The sequence below is a fragment of the Vulpes vulpes genome, chromosome 9 (genome assembly GCF_048418805.1).
Source record: "Vulpes vulpes isolate BD-2025 chromosome 9, VulVul3, whole genome shotgun sequence".
NCBI lineage: Eukaryota > Metazoa > Chordata > Mammalia > Carnivora > Canidae > Vulpes > Vulpes vulpes.
In genome coordinates, this window is record NC_132788.1 from 23,789,213 (window position 1) to 23,805,590 (window position 16,378).

The 16,378-nt window shown below is 39.7% G+C and overlaps 1 protein-coding gene across 13 annotated transcripts in view; it reads left to right on the forward strand.

Annotated features, from left to right (window-relative positions):
* The window catches only part of MSRA (methionine sulfoxide reductase A), a 426,469-nt gene that overhangs the window by 152,797 nt on the left and 257,294 nt on the right, over positions 1 to 16,378 (forward strand). The window lies entirely within an intron of this gene.

Here is a 16,378-nt window from a genome sequence, read left to right on the forward strand (position 1 = left end):
TTATTTGATGTTATTACAAATAATACTAAATATTATTTAATACTACTACTTTAATACTACTTACATATTTTTTCAATTTCCTTTTATCTGTTGTAACTAGATAGAAATATAGTGTATTTTTGTATGCTGACGTAGTAAGTCAGTGATCTTGATAAACTTACTTTTTTTTTTTTTTTTAAATTTTTATTTATTTATGATAGTCACACACACAGAGAGAGAGAGAGAGACAGAGACACAGGCAGAGGGAGAAGCAGGCTCCATGCACCGGGAGCCCGACGTGGGATTCGATCCCGGGTCTCCAGGATCGCGCCCTGGGCCAAAGGCAGGCGCCAAACCGCTGCGCCACCCAGGGATCCCGATAAACTTACTTATTAATACAAATAACTTCTTGATAAATTCCTTAGAGGTTTTTATTTTCACAATCATGTCATTTACATATAAAGATAACTTTTCCTTATCTTTCCTTTTTTTATATGCTAGCTGTAGAATTTGGGTCACTATTCATTATCAAATTCTCTTTTTAGTTTACTGAGGATTAAAAAAAAATGAATTGGTGCTAAATTCTGTCAAATTTTTTTTTTTAGCAGCTGTTGAGCTGATCATCTATTTTTTTTCTTTTTTAGTCAGTCAGTATGGTAAATTACACTGATTGCATTTTTTGAATGTTGAAACAATTTTGAATTCCATGGATTAACCTCGCTTGACCATCATTATTATACTTTTAAAATATATTCCTATATTTAATATTTATTAAAGGATTTTTGTGTTCATAAGGAGGATTTGTCTTATAGTTTTCTTCTGTCTTTGTTTAGTTTTATTATCATGGTAATGCTGGGCTCATAAAATGAGATGGGAAAAATTCCCTCCTCCTTAATTTTTTGAAGGACTATTTCTATTACCACTGTAAATGAAATAATCCAGCCATCTCTTCCTTAATGTATCTAGAATTTCCCAGTGAATAAGCCCAGAGTGTTCTACTTCAGATTTTTTATTCAGATTTTTCTATTTCTTTTGTCAATTTTTGTAATTTGTGTTTTGCAAGGTATGTTATTAACTTATAGCCTTTCAGCTCTGAATACATCATTCTGAATATATTCGCTGAAAATCACAGGAATTTCTTTAGTATATTTCTTTTAATGTGAGCATGGTGCTAAGCTTTCTCAGGAGAGGGCACTAGGGAGATTTTGTGAGAGGAAGAGCCTCTCCTGACATTTTTGGTTTGGGCCAGGGTTGATAGTGTGAGTGTGAGGACCTCCGGTGGAGCCTATCCCAGCCACTGGCCCAGAACTTTAGTCCCTGTGCAACTTTACAGCTTTGGCCTGGTTGTAACTTCCCTGCATTTCTCTTGACAAGCTCTGGAAACCAGAGCTCCTGCACTGTCCACGTGCTCTCAGAGTCCCTGCAGACACTCTAAAGGCCTCTTGGGTTGTTTGGACCTTTACTGCATACTCATACCACTGGTTTCTGATTGCCTGCCTTCTGGAAGGGGGCCTGTTGCTTGCTTAATATCTCCAGGTCAGTTCTGGTTTGGCCAAATCAGTGAACTTCTCTGCTATTCAGTGGTTTACCTGCAACTTCTCCAGTGAGGTTTGAACCTGTCCAAATCTATCCTTCCTTCAGTAACCTTAGCCCTAGAATGCCATAGAGATTTTAAATTGTATAGTTGCTTTTTAATCATAGTTAGTGTCCTTTATGTTAGACTTCCCCTGTTTAACCTACTATATGGTTTCTGTCTCCTGATTGGATCGAAACTTCTGCACAGGAACTATTTAAGTTGAGACTTTTGTGACCTGTGGATTTTGTAGGAGACATTGCTACATATTTACCCAGTACTTTTGCTTCTCCCTTCACTCACACTCTTCCCTATGTGTTTTAACCTGGGATTTAACCAAAGTGAAGGAAGGGAAGACCAGAGTGTGAAGAAGGATATTTCTCCAAGAACTGAAATTTAGCAAATAATGAGCCAAGAATATGGTTTCCTACACTACTGGAATGATCAGTTCCAACCTGACTCTTACAGTGTTTCATGGCTGTTGGCAGGGATGTTCAGAATTTCTTGAGGTACAGGAAGCACAGGATATAATAGGATCTTACTATTTTTCTGCTTAGATGAGCACTATGATCTTAAACTGCTATGGATGAAGTTATCCAGGCTAGTAAAAAACCTAGTTTAATATCAGCAACAATTTTGATTTTTAGATTTGATTTTTATTCCCGTAGAAAAGGGGAAAAACTATTTCTTAGAGATACCACAGTAAATAGAAATAATCCAGCCATCTTCTTACTTCTATGTAGTTAAAGAAAACAGCACCCAAATTCAACCAACCAAACAAAACCCCATATAAATACAGAACATTTTCTCCATTGCAGTTAGGGCCTTTGGCATGAATTTAAAGTTAGCTTTCCTGGGAATTTTGAAAAAACATTTTTCTTCATTGTTTTCATAAGCCCTATGAGGCAGAGATATAACTTCCCCAAACAAAACAGCAGGAAAAGCAACTAACAATCCTCTGGATAATGCAAATGAATAAAAATTGCCAGAATTATTTTAGAAGTGCTAAAAACCTTACTCTGATATTTTATACACTATTCCTAGGCTTTAGTAGTCCAGGAATGCCTGTTTTAGCAATCCCAGCACACTAGGGAATGAAGTTTGTGGAGAAAATAAATTACATAGAGATAGTCTCCAACTTAGAAATGGATCACATTTTCTGGAGTTGATTTTTAAGGCAGCTACTGAAATATCTTTTTTTTTTTTTTCTGTAGAAAACAGCTCTCTGAAAGATGGTTTTATTTCCTGGTTTGTATCATCAGTTGTTAATTACTAAAAATTACATTATTTTTCCTTTATTAGAACATGTTTAATGTATTAGTTATCTACTGCTACATAATCAATTATTACCAAACTTAGCAGCTTAAAAGAACAATAATTTATTATCTCATAATTTCTTTGGGTCAGGAATATGGGTGTGGCTTAGCTGTGTGCCTCTGGATCAGTGTCTTTCATGAGGTTTCAATTAAGGTATCAGCTGTGCTGCATCTTCTGAAGTCCCAACCAGGGCAGGGGTTGGGGGAATCCGCTCTCAAGTTCACTGAGACTGGGATACAAATGAGCTTGAGAACGGTTCTTCCCCAGCTGAGCCTTTGGATGAGACTGCAGCCCCAGCCAACACTTTGATTCCAGCCTGCAGGAGAACTTGAGCAAAAACTACCTAGCTTTACATTCTTATCTGAAATGAGATCACTGCATCTAAAATGTACCTCATTTTGAAAGTGATTCTTGTGCAACAAGGGATTTTTTTGTTCTCTTCTCCTTGGGAGAAAATGTCCTTTCCACAGTGGTAAAGTAGAGATTTCTTTCTATAGTTGAGTTAGTAGTTGAGTAACTTGGAAAAGTAGGGAAAATGTTTTCTTTTCTCTATTTGCAGCCCCTAACCAACTTGACCAGTATGAAAGGGTGTGTTCTTGATGTTTGTAGGGTAGAAGGTAGAGTATATTTTCACAGTGAGGCAGTATCCCAGAAACAAAGTTTAGACTCCTAGGAAGGAGTTCTATTTGAGACTCATTATAGGTTGAATAGGCCCTTGTGGGCTAGCTCACTACCATTTATAGCAGCATGTTCCTGAGAAAATGGATTCTAGATCCCAGATGTCCATCTTATAAACATACTTTTGAAATGCAACTCATTTTTAAGTTGGTGACTTGCTTATATTTCACTGGGTCCTCAGCTACCTTTCCACATTTTGAACTATTAGCCTTTTGGGAAGATAAAGTGACAGAAAATAGAGATTACTATAATTCACTCTTAGCACTAAGAGCCTGGCAGACCTATCAAGACATAATCTTGGACCTGATCAGATTTCCTGCAGGGCCTGCACTGAAGTCCCTTTATAGTTGAGTTATGCCAGGCCATAGTCATCTTCTCCTTTTGTGGGATTCTGGGGTCTTAATTAGGTATTTCCAAAAACACTTGATCGGATTTAGTACATAAAATGGTTTTGGCCTGTCTTACACCTCCTTTAGCCTGTATCTGTACAGAAGCCAATGGCCTTCCACCTGAGAGAAATACCATTCAGGGCCCTGAGTGGGTTAGTGGAAGGCTGCTTGCCTTGGCTTCCTGCATACTTTATATTTTCAGGCATGGCTCTCATTTTATTCAGCATTACTCCAGTCAGTCATTAGGGAATTCAACTAGAAATCAACCCATCACTTGAATATCCAAAGGTCTGCTTGAGCATATATTCAAGGAAGATAACTAAATAGGCTTTGCATTGCCACCTCCAAATCTCTATCCCTTCATTAGGTTAGATGAGCAAAGGCATGTCTTAAGAGCCATCCTTATCTCCATATAACTCCCTTGAGTTAAGATGTTCAGTTTTGTATCACTCTTTCATGGGAGACAAGTATTAAAAAAGTCATAAAATGCCTTTCTATGTCATTTATAGAACTGTAGTTGAAGATTGTGTCCACTGTGTTTCTTAATATGAATATGTACTGGATCAGCCAGTTTCCCTTAATCAGCCATGTGACTAAGCCTGCTCTCTCAGAATGACAGATCCTTAAGTGAAATTTGTAGAGTAGATGAGTTACATGCGCTGCTTCTCTAATAAGAGCTGGATTAAAAAAAAAAAAAACTTCACTGACTTATTGAAAATCAGTTGAAGCCTTCATAGTAAAAACTTCATTTATCTTTTTTGAGAGAAATAGAAAATGTTTCAACCACTTTTAAAATTAGGAATGGTGAGCATAATCTCTGTTCAGTAAATCTAAAATAGATTTTAAAACACTCTTATCTTCTATTGTGGAGGAAAATTACAAGGGAAGAAGAAACAGGATGAGAAGCAGGAGAGACAGAAATAATTAAAATATGTGTCAAATTCCAGAAAGGTAAAATACTGGCTTTCTCTCTTTTTCTCCCTCCCTCTCTTTCCTATAAAAAAAATGGTAAATCTGGAAACACCTTTTATTTTAAGTAAACAATGTTTAAATTTCATCCAAAATTTGATTGATCCTCTTAAAATCCTTTCCCTTTTAAAAAGAGGACAGCTAACATATTGCTTTGGAGAATGCTGATCAATTTTAGGGAGGAAATGGAATGATATCTATATCTTGAGGACTTTTAGGATGCTGTAAACTACAGAGAATTTGAAAGCTTGTTGCAGACAGTTTTGCTGAGATTCAGGTGAGATCGTCTTTGGCATTTACCCCACGCTTAGATAAAATGTCATCATCAGGCTGATCCAAGCTCAGAGGTTGCTTGCCTGCCATTGACCACCTTGTGTCTCAGTGTGACCCTCTGCCCTGGGAAGAAGCCCTTGGGTTGCAAGGGTAATCACTGGGTAGTGAAGACTGGGGACATTTAAACTAATTTTTTATTTCTATTTTTGAAAGTGTATTACATCACATGCACCAGAGTTCAAGAATTAAAGTCAGAGTGTTAGAAAAATTAACTGTAGCACATTGTACACATTATCGTGTTCTTTGATTCCAAATCCTCCTCAATTAATGGTGCATCTTGTAGATCTATGTCTATACCTATAGAGTTGTCTCATTCTTTATAATGGTTGCATATTATTCCACTGCATGGATTATTTAATGCAAAAGGTTGGTGCCAATCTTTTTACAAATGATTCTGAGACAACTTTATACATGAGCACAATGTACTATAGAAGCTAATCTCTAGTGAATCTTGTTAATGTTTAGTGTTAATGTTCTATCTCTTTATCAATATCTTATTCCCCTTAGAATCTTTTGTCTCTTTCTCCTTACCCCCAACAATAGATAATAATTTAATAAATGGAAAGCTTATTGATTTTAATGGAAGCTAAATTGATATTTGTTTGTATCTATGACTCTTCCTCTTTCTTGCTAGAATCCCATATTTAGCTATATCTCCTTCATTTTTAATGTAAGAAGAGAGTTGAGACAAGTTACGTAGGCTTATAACAACATACTCCGTTTTTGATTAGGAGCTTCCATTTAGAAATAAAGTAATAATTCCTTTTCATGAAAGAGCAGCAACAAGAAAGCAGACAGATCTGACCTTACCCTGTAGCAGGCCCCTTTGTAGTGCTGATGGAAAATGTTGGGAGGAAAGGTTGGTGTTGGTCTGAAACAGATTGCAAGGGGAGGTCTGGGCCCGTCAGGCTCAGCTGAGCAGAGGGCCTGATCATTTATCACTGTCAGAGGGGTGGGGGTGGAGGGAGGAGGAGGAACTAGAGCATCTCTCCCCGTTGGCTGATTGACAGCACCTCATGCAACCTCCAGGCCCACTATGTGCCATTGAGGGGCTATGTGCTTCCCGCTGAAGGCTGCCAACATGTTCACAAGGAGGAAGAAAGAAGGCTGGCTGCATGCTGTGGCTGCCCCATTTCCACGTGGTGTACAGAACCATTTGTAAAAGCCGACTTAATGGTATTAGAGGCATACAGCTAGGCTCCAGAGTGATACCAGCACTCTAGTAAGGGTTGAGGAAACCTCTCTGTGGTCTCATGCCTTAATCACATTCACAGGACTTAGATACTCTGTACAACATTGATTACCTCAATGTGGCCGAATTGACATTGACAAATGCTGGGGAAATAGTAGATAATTTTGCTTCGCCTATGAGTAAGGGACCAAAACAATGCAGCCAGGGAAGCTAGGGTCCCCTAGAAGTCTTTGAAGGACAGCATTTAAAAAAATAATACTAAAAAGTATGATCTCTGTGTGCCCCTTTAGAGTTTTTTTTTTTTTAAGATTTAATTTATTTATTCATGAGAAACACACAGAGTTATGTTAACATCGATCTTACAAATCCAAAATATGTTTTAGGATCAACAGGAAGCATGCACCTTAGACTAAAAGAAAAGCATTGTGGGGGCAGCCCGGGTGGCTCAGCGGTTTGGTGCCTGCCTTCGGCCCAGGTGTGATCCTGGAAACCTAGGATCGAGTCCCATATCGGGCTCCCTGGGTGGGGCCTGCTTCTCCCTCTGCCTGTGTCTGTGCCTCTCTCTTTCTCTGTCTCTGTGTCTCTCTCATGAATAAATAAAGAAAATCTTAAAAAAAAAAAAAAGAAAAGCATTGTGATTTACTGTCACATTGTTCAGTACCACTGTTTTCAACACTCTTATTCACAGAGATGTCATATTCATCGGGGTGACATATAGATTTTAATCCTTAAGATAACCTTATTTTATTTTATTTTATTTATTTTTAAGATAACTATTTATTTATTTATTATTTATTTATTTAGATAACCTTATTTTAAATGGAAATTCTATTCTCAAGATTAGCTAATTTTGGTTGTCATTAGGAATTATCTGTGTTGAGGGGGCAGGGAGATTTTTATGAAAGTCAGGTGGAAATTGTCTATCAATTAATATTATATGCATGTCACAGATGCCTAAGTTAGACATGGTTCTTAAATGTAACTAATAGGGGCACCTGGGTGGCTCAGTGGTTGAGTGTCTGCCTTTGGCTCAGGTCATGATCCCAGGGTCTTGGGATCGAGTCCTGCATCAGGCTCCCCACGGGGAGCCTGCTTTTCCCTCTACCTATGTCTTTGCTTCTCTCTCTGTGTCTCTCATGGATAAATAAATAAAATCTTTAAAAAGAATAAAGTAAATGTAAGTAATAGCAGCATTGCAAAGTAAAAATGAAATTTGTCTAAAAATGAAATAAATGATGATGGAATGCTTTATTGGAATAATGTAGCGTGGGAACTCATGCTAGTCTAGTGATAGTGGGGTAACAGGATATGTTAAGAGCTGTAGGCAGTGCTGCTAATACAGAAGCCTTGTGTCAGTTAAACTTGATCAGCAGCCCTAGAAGTTGGTGGTCTGTGAAGGATGAAGAGAAGGCAGACATTGTCTTACTATTTTTGTGTCACCAACAACAAACCCAGTGCCTGGCACATAACGAGTATTCAGTAGTTGTTTTCTGAACTGTGGTGTTATTGGGGCAGAATGTGGATCCCTGTGCTTGGACTTACTGAGGAAGATATGCCCCAAGTCCCTCTGCCAACCTTCATTACCCCTCCCCTCACATGCCTATTTATGAGTTCACTTGCTCATGAGCCCTACCCAGGTGAGGATCAAGTCCGAGATGGCCCTCATCACAGAGTGTCTAATAGGCCTGTGATACACCTGATTTGAGTTAGTCTAGAAGTCCTAGGACAGTTCCAGTGCTCATTACTTAGGGTGCAATGTCTTAAGGAGCAAGCCAGAGAGTTCATGGTACTTAAAACTGCAAAGAAAAGGGCGCTTTGATGAGGTCTTATGTGATTAATCAGGAAATAATCTGCTCATTGGTTACTTTCATTTAAGAGAGTTTTAGGCTTTCTCTATTCAAAACATTTAGATTTTGATAATTTTCAAGTAGACCTAATAAGATCTAGATTTCTTCTATTTCAAGTTTGCCTTTTAGTTTTTTTCTGCTTATTGTAGTTTACTGATTATCAAAGAAATATTTGCTCAAGAAAAATTTGGAAATGGATAAAAGTGTAAAGATGGAAGAGAAATCAGCCATAACTCGGCATATAGACGCAGCCACATAGACTGTTGTACCGTTTCCTTCTGGTCATCTTTCTGTGCCTTTGTTCTTAATTGAATAGGATCCTTTTTTAGTATCTTGTTTTTTTCCCCACTAAATTCTTATTCCTATTTCCGGATGCCATAAAAAAACTATTTATGATCAAAAAAAAAAAAAAACTATTTATGATCATACTTTAAAAATTACCATGCAATATTCCACTTTAGGATTGTGTCATAATTTACTTCATTATCTCCTTTTTGTTGGGTCATTTAGGTTGCTTACAGTTTCTCACTATTATAAATAATTCTGTTGTAAGCATCTTTGCACACCTTTGGTTCAGTTCTAATTTCCTAAGGTAAATATCTGTACTTAGAATTACTAGGTCAAGGACCTAAATGCGTTTGATGGTCTTGATGCATATTGCTGGATGGCTTTCCAAATAGATTGTATTCTATTGTATTGAATTCTCACTTCCATGAGTAGCATCTGAGAAGGCCTGTCTCCCTACACCTTCATTGGTACCTAGCACTGATTTGTAAATTTGCCATTTTCATGACTTAGAAATGATATCTCAATGTGGTAGGGATCTATTCGTGCATTTATTTGTTATTTATATATTTAGAGATTTTTTTTTTTTTATCTGTGATGCCTTTTCTGTCATTCTCCACTTTCTCTGTGGCAGTGGGATGGCTGTGGCTGTCTTTTACAGAATTGTGGAAGCCTTCTTGGGCACATGGAGAAGTCTTTCTGATGCCAGTTTCTGGGGGCCCCAGCTTGCCTGGTGCACTGTTGTTGTGGGTACTCTGTGTTCACTTTCCCTCACTCTCCAGGTCAATCCTGTGGCTTCTGGGAACACAGGAGCATAGTAGGACCACTCTAGGTCAATTTTTCTTAGGAACAAAAAAGGACCTGTGTCTGAGGGGATGTGCATATGGTGTGTCTGCTCTGGGTTTGTAGTCACACTCGTGGTCTTGTGCACCGAGTAGACCTCAGAAAATATAGCAGGCACTTCATGAACAACAAGAATGTCCCATGCTTGCATCATGTCATACTCTTCTTTTTTTTTTTTTTTTGCATTTTTTTAATGAATTAATTTTTATTGGTGTTCAATACCAACATACTGAATAACACCCAGTGCTCATCCCGTCAGGTGTCCCCCTCATTGCCCGTCACCCATTTATTCCCACCCCCCACCCTCCTCCCCTTCCACCACCCTACTTCATTTCCCAGAGTTAGGAGTCTTTATTTTCCGTCTCCCTTCCTGATATTTCCCACACATTTCTTCTCCCTTCCTTTATATTCCCTTTCACTATTATTTATAATCCCCAAATGAATGAGAACATACACTGTTTGTCCTTCTCCGATTGACTTACTTCTCTCAGCATAATACCCTCCACTTCCATCCACGTTGAAGCAAATGGTGGGTATTTGTCTTTTCTAATGGCTGAGTAATATTCCATTGATGTCATACTCTTCTTAAAACACATTCCTATCTTCAGCTCTCTCTTTCAACTGGAAATCTTCCCTTAGGTTTCTCTCAACAAGTTTGTGGTTAAATAGAGATTCTTAGTGTAAGATCCATGAAATTTATCTTTGCTCCCACAACACCTAGTATCTGGCATATACTAAACACTCAAGATGTAATTGCCAAAAAAAAAAAAAAAAGATGTAATTGCCGGTGGATATGAGCCAAAGACCTCACCCATAAGTATTACCTTATGCTTCATCAAAATGTGTTATTGTGTAGGCTGGGGTTTAGGAACAGGTAAGAACCTGCCTTGTTCTGCCCCATTCTGCTCTGACATTGTCAAGTTCGGGCTTCTGCCAAGGGACGCTGGGAGGTTTGGGGGCCACCTGAGCTGGGGCATTGGCTCCTTTACTGGCCAAGAGATGCAGCTTAGATTTGCTGTGCGCAGAGCAAAGAGAGAAGAGAAGGAAGAATGGTGTTGGTGGGTGGGATTTAACTGGAGGAAGGACAACGATCAGGGCGTGAGGGTAAAATCCTGAATGGTATATAAATTCTTTTCTTAGAGCTACAATCTTAAACTGTTCCATCTGATTTCTTTTGCTTTTTGTATAGCTCCCACTTATATATAGTTGTTGGTCACCACATGAGGAAGACAGTGAGGGTAGCCTTCCCTTCCTCCTTGAGCTTTGAGAGGAATGCTCTCCTCTTTGCCCACAGCAGTTGAGGACTTTTGTCTCATTTCCAGCATTGCCTTTACCAGAGACTCCTTGCTAGCCTCTCCTAGCTGCAAATTCCATCTGCCTCTAGCACGTACCTCAGCAGTCAGTAAGAAGGACCCAGACTTCTCTGGACATAGGATGGGTGGAGAGTAGAGGTCGGCCCGCAGGCTGAGTAGTGTCCCAGCAGCTTGCCCACTGCCTTGTAACTGCCCAGTCTTCCTCTCCTCACATGCAGAGTACATTTTTAGGGGGCAAAACCCATTCTTGGTTGACTTTCACCTCAAAACATCACAGTCAGAAGTTATAGAAAATTATGTAAAGGGCCACAGTATATAAGAACAATATGGAACCACAGTGCCTCTAGAAGCACCATTACCTCTCTTTTCCTGGTGGACCTGTCCCATATTTCAGTGACTGGGTGACAGGTGCATCTTTAGGACTCTGGCTCCTCTTTCTCTACAGTCAATGCTCACAGTAATCAAATCATCCTTAAGATGCTATAGAGGGTGCCTTGGCAGGACTAGGGCCCAGAATGCTTGGTCAGTGTGATCCAGGGTCCTTCTGCTGGAGGCAGGAGAGGCTGGTCAGAAGCCAGGGCTTGGGGACCAAATATGAAACCTGCTTAGTTCCAGTCTGACTTGTACCTTGAGACCCTGGGAATTTGTGACCTGGAGCAAAAGCCACAAAGAAACAGGCAATGAGAGGCAATGTGACACTGTATTTTGTTGTGGGCTTGATGGATTTTTGACAGATTTTTATTACCACACGAATAAAGGTACTTTTATTACTCTAGCCCCAAACTGAAGCTAATCACCACCAATGAGTTTTGTGGCAGCATGAATGATGGGTAGTAACACTTGAGAAGTATGGGCTGGGCTTTTGCAGGGTTAATAGCATGACTGGGAGGAGCTTCCATTGTTAGCTGACATGTAGGCTTTAGTCTGACACAGGGCTGTTCCAATCCTGGGATGGTTCTGGGTCCAGTAGTTGAGCAAGACTCCCTACTACAAGGTTAGCAACAGCACAGTTCCTGCAGTCTTGAATTTGGTGGTGTTGCCATCATTACTCAGACTGGAGGAGATTGGCCCTACAGGAGAATAGTGAGGGTCTGGGGGCCCACCCTCTAGTCCCTCACTTCCATGCAATTTACCTGCCTCATTTCCGCTCTCCTCACTCAGAAGATAGAAGTTTTAGCTCTCTCTGTTTCTGCATAGGACATTATGCTAATCACTGGTTGGTTTATGTCTGAATTTGTATTATTACAGATATATTATTGAATAATTTCATTGTATTATTTTCAAAGAAAACAGTCATAAAGCTTCAAGTGCATTAGATATTCACAAAAGAAAAAAAGAGTGCTCATGTCATCTTCTAAAGCTTTTAAACATGTCCCCCAAATCCCCTTCAACATCTCTCTGATAGTTGACTTTGACCCAATCTTGCTCTAATTAACCTCACTGCTCCATAAGCACTGGGCTTTCAAGATAAATGAAAATCTATTCCTTGTCCTCATATACCCTTGACTGAGGACACGTCATGGCCATCAGCAGAGGTTGTCCTCCTGGAGCTTGTGGCTTTGGAATGTGCCCCCATGGAGTGGCGGCAGGGATAACTTCCGTTTAGCCAGATTGGAGCCATCCACCCTGCTGTGGCTGAGCAACAGATGTCCCTGTCATTGACCCTCTCCCGTCTCCATTTCATGCTCTGCTGGTAATCAATAGTTAGTATCCAATCAATGAGTGATTTTTCTGTTTAGTCAGTTTGATTTTTCCTGTGGTGACATGTGCCACCAATTTTGAAAAAAAAAAATTATAAATGCTCACTAGGTTCCCAAATTTGCCCACCCCGCCCCCCAGTCTTAATGACCTATGTAATGTGTTTAAAGGATCTCTGGTTCTTTGGCTCCCAAATACTTGCCTCAGCAGTTTCAATAGGAAAATACCCTCAGAAGCTAAACCTTGATTTCTAGTAGAACTGCCATGGCTTGATTTTTAAGAACTCACCATTCTTGCATCATGGAATGGAAGTAGCACTTAGATTTCCCCCTTTTCTTTTATCCCTAAAGCTATATATAGAGTTTTGGAGATTTTCAAAGGATTTTTTAAAATCGTAATTTATCATATAGAAACAAGAAGGAAATGGCTTCTTTTTTTGTCCATCTTTCTGTTTTATTCACTTAGACCAAGAATGACAAACCAGGGGCACCTGGGTGGCTCAGTGACTGAATGTCTGCCTTTGGCTCAGGGTGTGATCCCAGCGTCCTAGGACCCAGTCCTGCATCAGGCTCCCTGCAGGGAGCCTGCCTTTCCCTGTGTCCATGTCTCTGCCTCTCTGTCTGAGTCTCTCATGAATATTTAAATAAAATCTTAAAAAAAAGGAATGAAAACCAATTTCATCACATATGCACATATATCTAAATAATAAGGGACTCTGTGGGATGGAGGTTAAGAAAAGATTTCCTGGTCCCATTTGGAGATCAAGAAGGTATGCTATGCTTGATTAGTGATGTCTGCTATGAGCACGGAAGTAGAGGAAAGGTATATCATGTGCCACGAACTTGAGTCAGGAATGACTGAGTCAGGAATGACTCAGATCTTGTGAAAAATAAAGTTGACACATAGATGATAACACTATCTAACAGTTAGGGCGTGTTTACTATGTGTCAGGCACTGTTCTAAGTGCTTTACCTATATCAAAAAATTTAATTCTCAAAGCAGCCAACAAGGTAGGTACAAATGAGGAATCTGGTATAAATGAGTAAACTTGAGGCACAAAGAAGTTAAGTAATGAAACCATGTTCCTACAGCTAGGAGGTGGGACGTCTGAGGTTCAAAGTCAAGGGAGTCTTGATCTAGAGCCCGAGTCCTTAAGCTGCTGACACTGTGCTATCTCTTCTTGGCTAATGCTGTGTCTTTGCTGTCCAGGAACTGACTCAGCTGCAGTTTAGAAGAAAATGCCAAATTAGGTTTATGGATCCTGTATAGGGCTCTAGAATAAAAGATAAGACAGGATCTAGAATAAAAGATAAGACAGGATCCAAGGGGATCTGAGCATCCAGGAGAGGGTTGCATATGAACTTCCTCCTTCCTCTCCACTTCCAGTAGCATTTCTAGTCTTCCAGGCTCCACAGGCACTGCCACATTCTCAGATGAGGGTAGGTGAATAATAGGAAGGGGAGAGGTGAAGACATTTATGGAATGGAACAGAGAGGAGTTCCTTGGTCTCTGGCACCTGGCTGGGAAAACTACTTTTGCGTGGCCATTTTCAATGATCATTTTGTGTTAGGGACAATTGTACATATAAAGAAAGATATGTCTTTAGTGTATGCAATAATATATCCTTCATAGTGGCTGAAGAGAGACCTTTTAGCATTGTTTATGTCTTCCTTCATTAATTTAACAGCTACTTATTGAACACCTGTGCTTTGTGCCCTATTGAGCAGGGGCTATCAAAATGGTGACCCAAAGGAGCTATACACCATGTCCTCCCTGTGCTGGTAGTCTCCTTGTCCAGGTAATGACTAAGTGTAAAGTGCAGCTCTGGTGAGTGCTGTAGAAAATCGTTGGTCCCAAGAAAGCATTAGTAGTAGAGGGAATGAGGGACTCAGATGGTCGGACCACATGGGTCCTCGAAAGCCACATTAGAGTTTTAACTTTAGCCTAAAAAGCAGTGGGAAGCCATGGAAGGTGGGGGAGGAGGTTGGGGAGTTTGTGTCATAGAGTGAGTTTGTCTTTCTTTTTGAATGATTAATTGTGTTTGAACTGGGAAGAGTGGATTGGAGAGGGGACATAGATGACCTAGAGGTATTTATAGGAATTCAGGCAAAGAGACCACGATGGAAGCCACAGTGGTTTAGTGGTAAAGGGAAGAAGTGGAGGGATTCTGGATGTCTGGAAGGTAAAACTAGCTAGGTTTGGTGATAGATTAGATGTGGATAGTGAGGCTTCAAGAACAGGCAACGATGCCTAGAAAGTAGGACAGTAGTCCTATTCCCAGGGGTGGGGTTGCTGGTAGGTGGCCATGTTTGGAGTGGAAGGTCATCTTGTGTTGGAGGTGCTTTTGAGATTAGAAGTGATGTCATATAGGCTACACTTTTCATTGTAAATGTGTATTTTTTGGGCCGGGCTATGAATAAGCCTTGATGGGTTGGCCTGGGAAATCAAGTACTGTGGGAAAATTTTTTTAAAACATAATTTTGTTGTTTCTTAAAAATCTGAACAAACATATTTTCATTTAGAGAATGAGACTCTAACAATGACAAAGGAAATTATTAAAGGTAAATATCTTGCATGATCTCCCTTGTTGTTTTCATTTTTGTGTGTTTCTCTGCTAGATAAACATTTCCCTTTTCCTATAAGCATTTATATTTTAATTGTCATTGCAGTCTACATCCAGTGTTGTAATAGGATTGTTTCACTTATCATGATCTCAAGTATTTTTTCACATTTTTATATGTCTTTCAAATGCCCTATTTGAAATATGTTGCATAATATTACATGTGTTAGATAAATCACAAATTATAATTTTCTAAGCAATGTTAGTACTTTTGGATTTGAATTGATTTTAAAATTTTGTTATTACAAGTAATAAATATTATATGTATTTTTTTTCTTCTTTTTTTTTTTTCCTCTCGTATTATTCCTTAGGTTGAATTTTTATGAGTGGGATTAGTGGATCAAAGAGTTTGAATGGATTTACAACTCTTGATATGTGTAAAGACAAACATTTTTAGAGCCACAGGCAGGGACTGTGGGGTGCTGACCATAGAATAGAACTGTGACTTCCATGTCAGGCCTTATCACATTTCTTTGGATTCAGCAACCAATGGTTCTAACGATATCAATGAGTGTTTGACAAGGTCCTGTGGCCACCTGGCACCTGGGCTGGTCTCTTCCCTCCCTCCAATGTTTTCTGTTACTAAGATAGTGCCACTATCCCTGAAGAACCAGTGAGAGTCCCTGAATTGATGGTGTCCTGAAGATGTTGTCTAAACTCAACTGAGCCTCATAAGGCTTCAGGTTCTAAAAGACTTGCAGTGTGCTGTAGAGGCTGCCTGGAGTTCCAAGAGTTTGGATTAGGTTCTCAAGACCTTCCATGCCCTGGTCCCTGCCTACCAATCCATCCTTCATTGCCACTGCTTCTCAACATATCACCTGTACTATGCCCAGATGAGACTCTTCTGGCCTGAACTGATGCTTCTGTCACATCCATTCTGGCTCTCATTCAGGTTGCTTCCTCACTCTCTGCCTTTCGAAACCCTGCCTCTTCTCTAAGACTCTGCGCTGGTTGCACTTCCTCCACAGTCCTGACTCTTACCTCCCAGCTTGCTATTTCTCTGCTGTGAACTCTTTCTGTACCTTTAGTCCTCATTCCAGGACTAGCAAATAATTGTAAGCTTTCTGATAAAGTTTGACATTCTTACCTCTTGAAGGTAACCGCACTCTCCAGGAGGGCAGGAACTGTGTCCTACTCTCCCTAGCCCCCTTAGAGCCTAGTTCTAGTGCTGAGCCCTATGCCAGTGTTCCATAAATCTAACAGGACCCAGGACATCACAATATATGTATTAGAGGACGCAGTGTCAAGGATTTTTAGCCATTCTTTTCATTTTCAACATAAATGCCCATACCAAAAAATTGCTGAGGATATTAGTAAAATACTCTTAGATGGATCATACTCA